This window comes from Salarias fasciatus, chromosome 23 (genome assembly GCF_902148845.1).
Source record: "Salarias fasciatus chromosome 23, fSalaFa1.1, whole genome shotgun sequence".
Taxonomy (NCBI): Eukaryota; Metazoa; Chordata; class Actinopteri; order Blenniiformes; family Blenniidae; genus Salarias; species Salarias fasciatus.
The window spans coordinates 15,550,617-15,565,616 of NC_043766.1; the positions used below are offsets into that span (position 1 = coordinate 15,550,617).

A 15,000-nucleotide genomic window follows, 5' to 3' on the forward strand; every position below is an offset into this window, starting at 1 on the left:
TAATGCAGCTTGGAGGACAGTGGGCACAAGCGGATGGGGGATAATCTTGAGTGGTTTCATTAGTTGGTAAATTGTGATTTGTCTGAAATTTTCTGCTTGAAAGCGTCAGTTGTTCCCAGTGGCATCAGAGCTGGATCTATTTGTAAATTCCTCGCTGAAATGTTCTGTCTCATGGCAGGCACGCACAGATTTCACATCTCTAAAGATATAAAGCTTAAATGTGTTTTAATCACACTGCATTTAATTTTGATTAAATCACTCTCAACTGTCATAATACAGAGATTTATGCACCCAAGACATATCTCATAAACTGTATCCTGTACGTATTAGTATGTAATCAGAACACCAGAGGTGCAACTTTGGAAGTTTAATGATTGGATTTAGAACAAACCAAACTTGGCATCTTTTAGTGCAATATAAGAAGAGCCATTACAGATTTGTTTCTTTTGTGCCAACTACTGAAAGTCTGGCCAACTGTTCACTGTACCTGCTTTATTAGGGTTTTTTTTTTCTTTCTTTTTTTTTTACTGTCTCAATATTGTAGGGTTACAGATTCAAGTTCGTAAGGGAGTAATTTCTCAAGATCTCAAGATGTCTAATTTTCACAGTAGCAAGTCACGAACGCAGAGTGAACGAGTGTGTGAATTTCACGTTTGTCGTCCGGACTCAATTTGATCATTCATATGGGAAATGTGAAATTTAAAGACGTGGTGGTCCGTAAAAGCTTCAGTGGTTGGGGGAACCCAGATAAAAGACTGACCTGAAAGCTGTTCTAATTAATCTTTTGTAAATGTCAGCACTTCATCATAGATCAAAGCTGGCAATCAAGAGACTTGTGTTTATGTGGATGAATCTGAAAAAGAGGCAGAGGAGATACTTTCTACCTCAAATGATTTTTTTATTTTTTATTTTTTTTTTTTTGCCATTTCTCCGTTCTATTCAGTTTGCCGTGTTTGCGAGGTGAGAAGCAAGTGAGAGAGTATGACTCCGCATTCATTCACTACAGAGAACTAGCGAACGGGGTTAGAAGCACATGTTATAGGCTACACGCTAACTGATGTTCTCATGTAGTTCAGAGATTAGACACAAGTTATCTGAATGCACAGACAAATCAAGGCCAATAAGGGGTAAACCCACAGAGGAATTGGCCCATTTATTATCATGGTATTTGTCATTCACCTTCTCCTCACGTTGGATAGCACTCCCCCTCTCCCTCTTCACCTCCCTCCCGTAGCCCTTCTCAGTCACCAAGATCAACCCAGAAACAGTTCATTACAAACAATATCCTCAAGTAAACATGCTTCATTAAACTGCGTCTACCCCTAATATCTTTTTAATGCATTTTTATAATTGAATTAAATGAGTTACGGCCTGCACAATGCTGTAAATAGCATACATTTTGTTTTTTCTTCTTTTTCTAGAATCTGAACAAAGAATTATGTAGATATAAATATACATATAGATAGATGAATAGATAGCTTTTTAAATATGTATCAATATAGATGCACATAGATAGAAACAGTGGCGATGATCTTCTTTTGTATACAGTACATGTCTCATCCACTACATTTGACTTTGCTGGTTAGACACGTGTCCACAAATGTTGGTCTGTATTTGCTCAGCTGACTCACTGCCTGTCCAAGTCTTTCATCCCCCACTTTACTTATTTCCATCTCATCTTAACCCCGAACAATTGCTGTATCACCCTCAACCGCTGCAGCCCAGCCAGTGGCACGAGTTTCTTCATTTCAGTTAGGCTGCATTTAAATAAAGTAGAAGCAGGAATCAATTAACTCCGCTGTTTTACATTATGTTACAATCAGGCCGTGCGCGCGCGCGCGCACACACACACACACACACACACACACACACACACACACACACACACACACACACACACACACACACACACACATACCTACACACACACACACACACACACACACACACACACACACACACACACACACACACACACACACACACACACACACACACACCAATTGGAACCATTGCCTCACTAATGATTTTTTGTTAGGTTTTATACGTTCTGATTTCTTTATAATCTTCCAACATATTTTATCCAGGACCGTTTCTGTGTGTCGGTAATCCCACTAAAGCCCATGAGGGCCTTGTTAAGACACAGATTCTGTGATCTGTCATAGCAGTGTGAGACCGAACGTCATCTGGGATTTTGATTATATTGTTAAATTCAAACATTTTTTCATCAGTTTTAAAGGGTGTGCACACTCTACAATTTGGCTTCAGTTTCATTTAAGAGACAACAATTGAAGTTTGCTTATCACAAGAACAAGTGTCCCTGTGGCTTTGTGGCTTTTATCACAAAGTCAAAAAAAGAAACAATATAACAAAAGGATATAACAAAAAAAAAAAATAATAATAATAACAAAAAACTTGCCATCTGATGCATTTATTATCAATTTCATATTTAAATCAACTTCGGATTACCTTTCGACAAATCCTAAATTATTGGGACAAGGGGCTGATGGGAGTTCTTTTACAGATACCTGCAGCTTGGCTTTTGATTGATAGTTTAGTGTTTAGTTTCCCTCGTTGGTATTCAGAGTGCTGGGTGCATGTGTTGTTGATGATCCGGCTGTGTTGTGTCTTATATTCCCCACAGTAATTGTGTTTGCATTCTTTCATTTACTTTGTGTGCAGATCATTCTCGCTCTGTATCACAGAGATTAATATCTCTGGAGTTGCATCTTAGTAACTTTTAATGTAATTTCTCTGCTTCTCGTTACTGAATAGGCGACTACCGCTCTGCTCATGTTCGCTCATTCATACGAACCAGTGACTGCAGTAGAGAAAGAGTTGGCAGCGTAATCTCTGTTAGATACTAGTTACTGAAAATTTGATTACCACTACTTGTGGTCTGTTCATGTTGTCTCATTCTCATTGAATTCTACCAGCATTAAAACTTCATCATCCGTTGGCATACATTTTGGGTTTTAAGTATATGCGGATGCTATTGTCACATATTCAGTCAAAACTGATGTCCTTCAAATTCAAGCTCATGCTCATGATCTTATCATTTTACAACAATGGTTTTTACAGAGCAATGTAATGCTCAGTAAATCGGAATCTCATATCTTTGGTACCACAGATTGACATTGTATCTCAAGCTCTTTGTCAAATTTGCAGGAATAGTACTCATTTGCATAAATACGATGGTCATAAATATTTTGGTGTCTGGCTTCGTCCTCTTTCAAGCCCCGCGTTCATCTTGCATAAATTTACTCATGATATAGAAATATTCTACCTATGTCAAAGTTGTTTGACATACTTGCCACTCATCTTATAATTCAATTTGTGACTTTTGTGATCTTCTATCATCATGACCCCCAATCAACCCATGCTTCTCTTAATGCAGTCCATGATAGACTCTGCCTGTTCACTCATCAGTATTCATATTACTTATCACATACCGTTGGATAATGTATGTTCGGATTAAATGGTCATCTTTACACTTAGGAAGACACACTCTTTGGCTTTGCATTTTTTAATGTACACATTTTATTCAGACTCTTTCTTTATTTGCATCAATACCTGTGGCTAGTTAAATTTAATCTATTGAATTAGACACTTTGTCATGCTCCATCCTTAATGTATGGTAACTGGGAAAAAGCTTTAATGTTAATAAAATTGTTAAATTATACCCATCAACATGAGTTCAGCCAGCCACTGACTAATTATTTCGAGATCGACTGTTGTTATCAGTAAAAGCGTTTTTTGTTTAAACGTGGTACGGATTGATCTTCTCAACTGACTGCAGTTAGCCATCGTCTCAGTCTGTATTTTGTCTGGACTGCTGGTCTTTTTGTGCCGATTGTTTTTGTGTGGTGAAGTGTTTTAGTTTTTTTTTGTGTCAGTGTTCGTCAAACTACCATTTTAATCTTTGTTATATAGAGAGATCTCATCAAAAATAAGATGCAAAAAGAGGGTTATACTAGTAAAACATTTTGAATAACTTTTTATTTCTTTCCTAATATTTGATTAATTCGCAAGTTGCCAGATGGTTTTCATTCATGTTATTGCAGAGAAAAGACCTTTTTTTCTATAATTTACCAGATGCAAGGAAGTAGCCGTAGTTCATACATTTTTTTTTTTTTTTTGCATGAAGACAAGTTTACTCTGTGGTATTTAGGGTGATCTTCTGTGAAGCAGCAGGTTTATTTCCTTTTGTCCTACTGGTGTCCCTTGTGAATGTCACCATAGCAACCCTCCAGAAAAGAGCTGAAGGTGTAATTTAAGAAGCAATAATATATATATATTTTGCAAACTGTGATGATTTACCCTCACAAGACGTGATTAAATTGGCTCAGATGTCTTCCAAAATAATTTACTCAAGTCTGGTGGGGTTGAAAGGATTTGTATGTATCAGTGACAGAATAACAATTCACACCTCAGCTCAGCCACGCGCTCTTCTTCAAAGGCTTTGCCCAAGAATAACGGTGAGGTAGAATTAGAGCGCGGAGCAGCGATTCCGTGTCAAGAGGTAGTGAGGGCAAAATCTGTGACATGGCTGACACAGTGGCAAATATTTTCTTTTACTAAAAAAACCTGTCAGGCTTTTCTCAGTAGCTTACCAGTTTTTTTGAGAAATGATCTCATAATTGTGACCATGATAAATAAAGTCATTGTACTGCATTAAAAAAAATTATTTTGGGATTTCTTTTGCTTTTTTAGTTGTAACTGTGAAAACATGTTAAAGTATGAAATAAGCAAAACAATACTGAGTGGAAAAGGAATATTTAGGGTACAAGTAGCAAAAGTTTCTCTGAATTGCTGCTGTCTTATAATTACAATATAAAAGGAGCTTTCCGTGGCAAAACCTGTGTGATCAAGCCCAGCACATAGTTTCTGCCCCTCCACATACCCCGAAACCACACTATTGTTTCTCTTCATAGCTTGAATTGTTTGAAGTACTTGAGATATCTCAAGGGCAACAGGGAAGGGCACTTTTAAAAATCCTCTCATTCTAACATGTGAAAAGGAAAAGAGAAGAGACATAAAGCCTTCATCTCAAAGTCAATGGAGTGAAAAAGACAATCAAGTTGTTCTGAAATGTAATTACTGGAAGTTAAAGCCCAGGGCTTTAATGTGAGCCAGAACCTGCAAAACAGAATCCAGTAACCTCCCCAACATGCCCACAGAACCACCTCTCTTTGCCATGAAAACATATTTGTATAACTTCATGAGACAGTCACTCATATTATTTACGGTAGAGGATTTTTGCCTTTGGCTGAGATATACTGGAAAAGGGTGATAGTGGTCATGGGAAGATGATAGATATCTTATAAGTAAATCCAATCAGGTGAGCTGTAAACCCTGATGTTATATTCCTATTCTTGGAAGTCAAAGGTACTGTGTCTGTGACTAACAATCTGCTTTTCATCCACTGTTTTGTAAAAAAAAATATGTTAGCAGCAAAAAAAGTTTCCCACTGTGCCACTGCACTTGTATTCCCTGATCACTTTCTTACAGGCACATTGAAATGGGTGCCCCATAGCTAATTTGTAAATATACACAAATAATGCATAAAGTAATTATTTTATGCAGTGCTTACTTCCCTATTGGGCAAAGTTTTTATTTCATCCAATTTAGTTAATGTTGGGAAAGGCACCAGATCTGTTTAAGCTAAAGGGAAGAACTTCCCTCTTTTTTGAGCGTTTCTAAAACAAGGTGTGTTGGTTTTGTCTTTCTGTCTCCTGCTTGATGTCATCCTGGTTGTTTGTGGCAGACAGAGGAATTTGGCTTCCCGTGGAGCCAGGCAGGCGTGGGGTGTGTGTACGAAGGCCCACCATGCTGTCATGTCTCTTTCATCGGCAGCCAGGCTTGGCCAATAAGGAGATAAGGAGACAATAACTAGGAGAGCAAGCAGTGGCAAGGTGTACCCACAGCCCCCGGGTCTCCTCCCTGCCGAGTACTTCAAATCCTCATTAGGATTTTCAGCAAAGGAAGGAGGGATTTTCTGGATTAAGGCTTTGTCACAGCTGGCTCCAGGTTGCTGTTTGTCATGCAAGAGCATAGCAGAGCAATGACATCTTGACATCCCCCCCTCTTCCACCCAAACTCAGACACTCCCTCTACCTGGCTACTGGGGCAGCTGAAAGATGTTCCACTGACCCAAACTTTTTAAGCTCATTATTAACTCAGTAGCCATTGCTCATAGTTTTTAACTGCTTTCTAGTGGCCTGTGTTTGGTGTTTGAGGGTTTGGCCTGCTGCATCAGCATTATTCTTAATGGTTATTTATGCAGGGGTAACCTTGGAAAGCATCATTAGTTTGTTGTCTACTGTCGCCATCCATAACTCACATTGAGATCTCGGCCCTGACACTGATGCGACATTTCAGACAAGAATCCTGAACCTTGTTTCAGCTCTGTTTTCTCTCCTCCATGTGTCAGATGAGGGATATCAAATTGCATGTCATGAAGCCACTACTCACCTAATTTCGCACTTGTTTCAAGGTTCCCATGATGACCCCCTTTGCCTTATAAAACTTAGGCGGCGAATATGTTTATCTGTATTATCATATCACGAGTCTCCTAGACTTCCTGCACAAAACAACAAGGCTGTGTCTCTTGACATGTTGCTCAACCTCTAACATGGTCTCTTAATTGGGTTTCAGACTTGTCTGGCAGAGTGGTTCAGCGTGACAGAGCCTCGGACTCAGTGTGAAACCTACCTTCTCCCATCATTCTCAGTGCTGATCTTTGCGGATAATGGGCATTCACACGGGTCCCATGAGACCCTTGTTGGGTGGGATCACAGTCATCCTAGATTAGTCATTCACCACATGTCCGCATCAGTCTTGTATTTTATCGTCATGCTTTGTCTCACTTTGTTCTTTCCCAGGTAGAATCATGGGGGCCTCTAACAAGTATATCCCAAACAATCTCCAAAACATTCTCCGATAACCCATCTAGTCCCTCTCTGAATAACAAATATGAGAAAAAAAGAAAAAGAAAAACATGACTTATCACTATTTATTGTGGTGGTCTATATCCAAAAACCTATTTTTCATGGAACATTTATTGCTTTGTGCTTTTGCTGGTTGTCTCTGATCTGCCCATGGCAGATGTGACGAGCAGTATGTGGGCATCTCTGTATAAGCAGGCTTCAATTTGTCAGAGACATGGCTCTATTTTAAAACTTGTGTTTTTGTTTGCTCAGTGTTCCTTACTTGTCTTGTGTGTCTTAAAATCAGTTTGGCTGCAGGATTTGTGGAAGCAGTATGTGGAAAATTTCAGTACATAGAACAAAAAAAAAACAAAAAAAACAGACAATGTGCATTGAGAAAAGACTTGACGCTTCCCATCTGATAACTGAAAAAGCAAAAGCTCTTCAGTTCTTTTTTTTTTTTTTTTTTTTTTAAATGTTGCTGGAGCCTGTGTAGTGGACATCAAGGACTGCAGACAGACCTCATATGAGGACTGCTGATGAAGTGCTGTCTGGAAGGGGTGGATGAGGAGAATGTTTTGATTATCCAGTGTAGATGGTATTTCAAACAGGAACCAGCATGTGCACCTCGCGCCAGACAAATGAACCAGCCTGGTTGGTCAAAGGCCAAACGCAGCTTTGTTTACTGTTTGCTATTGTAATACTGTGGAATTTTTAAGGTGATTAGACCACAATGTTCAGGCTCACATGGATCACAGCATGGCAGTTTTCACTTGTTCTACAGATGAAAATTTTGCTGTAAATTACTGTAATGAATGGACATCTATTGTGCAATCTCTGCAGTGTTCATTTGCAGGATGAATTATATGTATTTATCAATGTAATTTAGTCCCACTGCATCTGCTGATTTCAGCACAAAGAGTAACTAAGCTGTGAATGCACTAAAGTGGTCGTGAACTGCTATTTATGTAGTCATTGACTCATGCCTATTCCATAACAGCTGAAACACCTCATGTAAACATCAACAATCTGCAGGTGTTCGAGGAGAAGGTAATCACGTTTTCATTGTGCTCATACCGCTGAGCAGCATGTTCACAGAAAGGTGTGGGTAAGGGCTTGATGCCTTGCAAAGAAAACTGATTGCAGGACATGTAATGACAGATTCAGAAAAGTGAATATAATGTACCTAAAGGGGTATGATTTCACAGATCTTACAGTTCATTCTCAAGAGTCAGATGTAAGCTCTCTCTTAGAGGAGTTTTTTTTTTTTTTTTTGTCCTCTGGCTTTCATTCTTGATTTTGAACTGCAATAAATCCTGAAGAGACTCCTGTAAACGAAGGTTGTGAGAATATGCCCATAAATATAAAGGATTCATAACTGAGACGTTTCGAGAGGACTTTGAATTTCAATTTATCAAGCTTCAGTCAAAAACTTTCACTCAGGCATTCAGTTTTTTTTTTTTCTCTTTCTGGGCTTTTCCTACTTCATAAGTATAGCTTCTCTTCAGAAACCCTCTTGACCATCGGGCGCAGTAGTCGATAATGAAGCTCATTGTCTGTTTTTCTGAGTCTCCACTTGGAACAAAGAAGTCATGACATGTTGGTCTACTTGCTGTCAAACTTAACAAATGCCTGCCGGTCATTTGGACTCTGGTAGAGCACTACAATTTGACCTCATGGGACTCAATTTTTAGCATTGTGAGTCATAGCAACCCCAAGTCCATTTGTGTGTCTGTTGCTTAAAGCTCTATCATTAAGTCACTCTCCTGAGTCAGTGCTTGGCTGCAGAAAGGTATGACGAAGGACAGAGTTCACAGAAACAATTGGCCATCTCTGAGCCTGTTAACATGATGTGGAAAAGAGTGGAAATTTGCATTCAGTCTATATTTTGGATAAAGTATAAGAGAAGATGGATGGATGGAGAGATTGTTCAGCGATGCATCTTGCCAATTCCAAGTCTTGTACAGTTCAAAAATCTGTTTCCCATGCATTTGTGGAATGAGTAGCGTGCACGCGCGCACACACACACACACACGCACACACACACACACACGCACACACACACACACACACACACACACACACACACACACACACACACACACACACACACACACACACACACACACACACACACACACACATTTTTCCATTTTGATTTTGCTTGAATGCGTATTTTACAATACTGACGCAGCTCAACTGGACCATTGCCACTTGTTTATTAGTGGCACTTGTAGCCTAATTTCCATCACACATGTACCCCCCTCAGAGTCTCTAAATTATTTTTAAATGGCCAACAAGCAATAATTAAAAGCTGATAAGCATGAGAGACGTCTGATAAATCCTTAAATGAGAACTTCAGAGCACCCCTGCTGTGACTTGTAAGGACTTGAAACAGATTGAGGAGTGAAAATGTTGGGAAACAAGTTATATCTATGGGCTCGATCCAGATGAGCCTCATCCAGATCTGGAAGTTTCCCTTTAAAAACATTGGCCATGGGGACCTTCTTTTGTATGTCCTAACAGTGAGTTCACTGGAGGAAAAAAAAGTACATATCAGATGAAAGGTCATCAAGATTGCTTTCAGTTTATAATCAATAGAGCTCAATAAGACCTTGATAAATAGGATAAATTTCAATTTGAATTTTCTTGCAAAGATATTTTGGAAATGGCACCGTCAGATTCCGAGAAACAAAACTATTGTTGTGTTTGTGTAGCAGTTGTCAGATAAGTGCTATGAGTGTATTTGAGTAAAATAGTAATGTGTCACATAACAATACACCTAACCCACAAAGCGGCAAGTCTGTGGTCCGGTCTGAATAAGAGCTGCATAAAGAATTCAGTTTGAGCAGCAGTCGTGTCATCAGGGCATGACTACCCTGTTGGTCAGGGAATTTAAATGCCAGGTGGGGGTCAGTGGAAGCACTAGCTGAATAATGTGGCACAAATGCATACACATGAGTGCTGAGTCTTGGGAAGAAGAACCACCGCTGTGGTCTGCTTGAGGAAGTGCACTTTGGGAATGCAAACCAAGCAGATGGACCGTTCTCATTTGTGTGTACTGCCACTGGTTACCTATTGGGAAATGCTCCTGTATTGAATTGAGAAGCATCAGTTGCTTCGTTGGAGCAGAGAGGGAAGTCTGTGCTAGCCCCCCCACCCCCCCCATTATTTGTAGTGGAAACTGTGGAAATGATATAAAGCAGGTCTGACAAACTCACAGCAAATTCGGCCAAAGTTTTTTTTTTGTTTTGGCTGGTTTTTTTTTTGTTTTTTTTTTTTTTTTAAAGAATATATGACTCACATCCATATCACAAGAAAACTTAAAGTCCACTGACGTCATCTGGAATATTCTCTCTGATAGAGCTGAATATTGAAGACCACAGTACTTTTGGCAGCGAGTACCCAGGGTCAGTGCCCCTGCACTATCCAAACCCAATGCTGTCAGCTGAACAGTGAACTGCACACTTTGAAATCCAAGGTTAAAAAAAAAATTGCTGGGATTATAAAAAAAAAAGTATAGTTTTTCATCAAGCAAAGGATGAAAGTGTGTTTGCATCTTCTGTGTCTTGATGCTGTCATAATAAAATGGCAAAGAAAAAAACCCCAAAAAAAACAAAACAAAACAATGACCTCCTTTTGATAATCTCAAACTATATTTTAATTTAGCATTCAAATCTACCAGTGACCCTTTGATAGGGACCATGAGATAAAATTTACTGTCTGATGGTCATCACAGCATGTCATTACAAGAAGATGTCCTTGCTTTTTTGTGTGACCTAAAAAGCTCTGTCTTTCTCTCTTTCTCTTTCTCTGTCACTTAGCATGCACGCACACACACACACACACACACACACACACACACACACACACACACACACACACACACACACACACGCGCACACATGCACGCGCTGTGCCTGGCCCCAGGGCTATCCGATATTAGACAGTGAGATGACACTGTGTGCCTGTGCGAATGCAGTCAACCGACATGTGCAGATGATGTGAAGTCAATACTGCATTATGAAAAAAGGGGATTTATGACCTTGATGAGCCCCATAGAGCTTAATTAGGCCTAAAGGTTGATTTACATACAAGTGTACATGGAATTTGATGAGCCTGTGTTTTCCTGCTGGTGCAGTACATTTTCATTTTGTCAGGCAACACTTGATGCCGTGAATTTGTTGAAATTCTACTGGGTTTAAAAATAAAAATGAGAAAAAAGATTTTTTTTCTGGCTGCCAGTCTTTCCAAGTGTCTTGTCTGAATATACCAAAATTGTCAAGTACTAAGCTACAAGATCTATTTCTTCCCTGAATGATGGAATTTCTTGTGTGGTGTTATGTGTCCACAAGTACTGATCAGAGATGAGCAAAAAAAAAAAAATGGAGAGGAAGAACATCTCTGACAGGGTAAATTTCTGTTTAAAAAAACCCATCGAAACTAAAAACGAGAGGAAAAATGGCTTTCTTCATGGCATCTATTCACAGAGAAATGACAAGATCTTTTTCAGAGTCATGTACCTATATCAAAGATGCTCCTGATAGCCCCCCTGCTGTTGCTATGGAAGTACCGGAGATGTAAATGAACTGGAGTGAACTGAATGGTGGAGAATACAAATGAGGTTGAAATGCTCATTCTCCTGCTGCTCGTTGCCTCTTCTTTTTCTTCTTCTTCTATTTCTACTTCTTCTCCCAATATCTTTCACTGTTCCCATCTCTGTCTTTTTGCGCAAGAAAATTTGAAAGTCCAAAACACTAAGCAGTATATCCACATATGTCAAGTCTACATTCTAACATCAGGGATTTACTTTTTTCTGGGTTTTTTTTCCCTGTGTGTGTGGGGGGTGGTTCAATATAAAAATAACAGAAAAAATGTTCCCTAGAGAAATTTTTTTTTTATATATATATATATAAACATAACATAAAATGAAGTATTAATGTATTCAATACCACATTTGTCATAGCTTTGCTACCAGTTTTCAAAGAGCTTAATAACCAGAAGATATTATCAGGCAGATAATTTTCTACATCTTGAAAAAGCTGTTTGTTGTTTGCGATGTCCCAAAATGGCATCAGCTTTCAACACGTTAAGATGTGCAAATATAAACACCTGCTAAACTTAAATTGATAGAAAAAAAATCTGAAAGAATATTAATATCTGTCAAGCCACTGGTGTAATTCCTCTTTACAATGGCCACACAGAGTCAGCGGTCTACCTCATACCCTGCTGTTGGCAGGATATATGCAATATTTTCTTTCTTCTCTGCCCCTGACTTCTTAAGAATACATGCTGTTGTAAAGGATATTTCTGGATTATAGAATCAGCACTGTGGGAAGAGTCTTGACTTAAAGGTTTCTTTTCCTTCACAGACTTCTTTTGCTTGTACCATAGATAGGAGAAAAAGGGGGGACAGAACCTCGAGGACTCAAGCTGTGGTTCCTGTGGCTCCAAGCTAATGCTTTAGGCCACACTTTTCTTTCACCCAAAATCCCCCCAGCAAGCGACCTTGTCAGCTCAGGAGTGCACAATAATATCAGGCCAAGCGGAGATGCTAGCTCATTTACAAGCAGCTGTTTAGCTCTCATCAGAGGAGCGAGGAAAATCAAAGGGCCACGTTAACGGCAGACGACAAGCATCGGGAGCGTCTCCGTCACACTTCTCATTGGCTCTCGACAGAAAAATTATCTGGTTTCACATCAAAACAATCTGGAGACCTCTTTTGTGCACTGGGCACAATGATGGCAGCGTGAGTGGCTGAATAGGCCTTTTGATCAGCCTCTGCTTTGCCCCTGGATGAGCTGTGGAAGCATGTGTAACTCAAGTTACAAAGAGTCATTATTAATATGAAAACCATACGGGATGTGAGATAGCCCTGATGAAAAGCGGAACAGTTCCTCTGTCATTTACATTGTACATAGTCAGAGTTCGGCAGTGTTAAAATAATTCCTATAAAACTTACAAAATCAAATCTGTTCCAGTCCTAACACATGTTGCTGTTTCGGGTGCTGCTTTTTTCGTGTATAGTATCTCCTCTACATTAGCGAATGCATGTCCCTGTGGGACAACATCTGGGTTCATGTGACTGCATGGTAGACAGTCTCTACATGGCTGAAGAAGATCCTAATGACTTCTCATTTCTGTGAAATAGGAAGACATTTTGTTCATTACCTCTGCTTCAGTGACACTCATATCCTACCAGATGGTCACTTTCCAATTGATTTGGCTCATCTGTGAGAAAAAATTAATTAAAACATTACAGCACCAAAGAGACAGTGCATAATGGTTCCATATTACATACTGTGGAGGGGGGATTTCTCACAGTCCTTTAGCTGCAATGTCTGTATGGTCCTAATGTCATTACAAAGGTTGCACATGATTGTAAATACCAGTGTGGGAATCTTTAAGCAGGGGTTTGTCATTGGCGTAATAAAGTGCTGCAGCCCATGGAAAAAGGGAAGCTGTGCTCCAGTGAAAGTCAATCACTAGCATGTTAAACATGAACAATAAGCTCATGCCAAAATGTTGAGCACTTTTGTATTTGAAGGGAAATTAAACCAGCTGTCTCAGATGTTCACTTTTTGACTGTATGATCATTTTAAGGTATTAAATTATATATCTTAGTCTGTGTACAGAGAATATGGAATCTCACATGAATGATTTGTTGATGTGTAGTGGCAGTTTATATTATTGAGTTCAGTGAAAGCTACCCGGCTGTGCACGAGGAAGTGAAATGCTCTTCTCATGATGGTAGTAACGGTGGCGAGAGACCCAAAAACCTGATTAGGAAGAGTGTCAATAAAGAACAAAATAATCTTCTGGGCAGCAACATCTCCAGGATTGAACTTTCCATAATATATTTTGATTGTCTATGCCTCATTTCTTGGCGGCATGCTGTTTAATTAAAGGAGAGAGGAAAACAAACTTCCCTTTATAGGTGTTTGAGCGGAAGACATCTCTTTTCCATATAGAGTTGTGAAAAAAATTGAACCTGCTAAAATAACAACTTAATTTTTTAAGATGTTTGCTATCTGTAAGGACGAAGGTGCTAGTTTGACTAAGAGCTACATTTATGTGCGTGTGTGTGTGTGTGTGTGTTACAACACTGAAGACCGCCCCTCAATTTTCAATAGTTTTGTGCCTCTGTTTTTGTACTCATACACAATGTGTGGCGCCATTTTGTTGGCTCAGCAGCCCCTTTTGTAGAAAGCTCAGAGGTAAAGGCATCCCTGAAACACAATATAGCAACTAGTGCTTTGAGCAGCTCCAATTAACTTGCACTGTTTCAAGATGGGATTTCAGAGGATCAGAAGGAGTGCATTGGAAACCCAAATAAGACAGTTTAAGTACCACCAGTACTTTAACAGACACTACATATTGGTATGCTTGACGTGTTTTGCTTCTACCATATGGACAGTAAATACTTTTCATCGTGCATTCCCTGAATAATTATGCTAATGATCCCATGAACCAAATAATGATTACTTTTCTGGCTCATTTGAATACTGAAATTATTTAGGTTAAGTAAAACAGTGAGCATATGATTTATTTATCTTAGATTCAGTGTGATCATCATATCATAACTGTAATGCATGATCAGTGGTGTTTTGGTCTCCTTGTATTTCTGCTTGAAAACAAGCAAACAGAATTTGTGGATTTGATTAAAGTCATACTTAGCCAACATTATCAAAAAGAAGACTTTCAATGAAATGTACAATATGCAATATACTATTAGCATATTTTGATCTTTCATCATGGCAGAGTGATGTTTTTTTGTCCTGTGCCTTAATATTGAGCATGTCCCTCAGTGTGACATATATTCTTCAAGAGGACGGTTTCTCTGCACTCCCACTCCAAAACTAGCAAGTACCTCAACATTAAAATAGTTGTATGAAATATATAAAAAAAAAAATTGATTGTTGTGACAATACTGATAGCAGATGCAACAATAAGAGCTTTTATAGACTGCATTGACAGTTGTTTACTGGAGTACTGGGTTTCCCTCACATTGATTTATCAGTTTCAGTCATCTCCACATGCACCAAAAATACCATCTGACACCAGGGTGAGA

The 15,000-nt window shown here is 39.1% G+C and overlaps 1 protein-coding gene across 30 annotated transcripts in view; it reads left to right on the forward strand.

Moving 5' to 3' along the window:
- adgrl2a (adhesion G protein-coupled receptor L2a) overlaps positions 1-15,000 on the forward strand; it is a 103,228-nt gene that overhangs the window by 21,074 nt on the left and 67,154 nt on the right. The window lies entirely within an intron of this gene.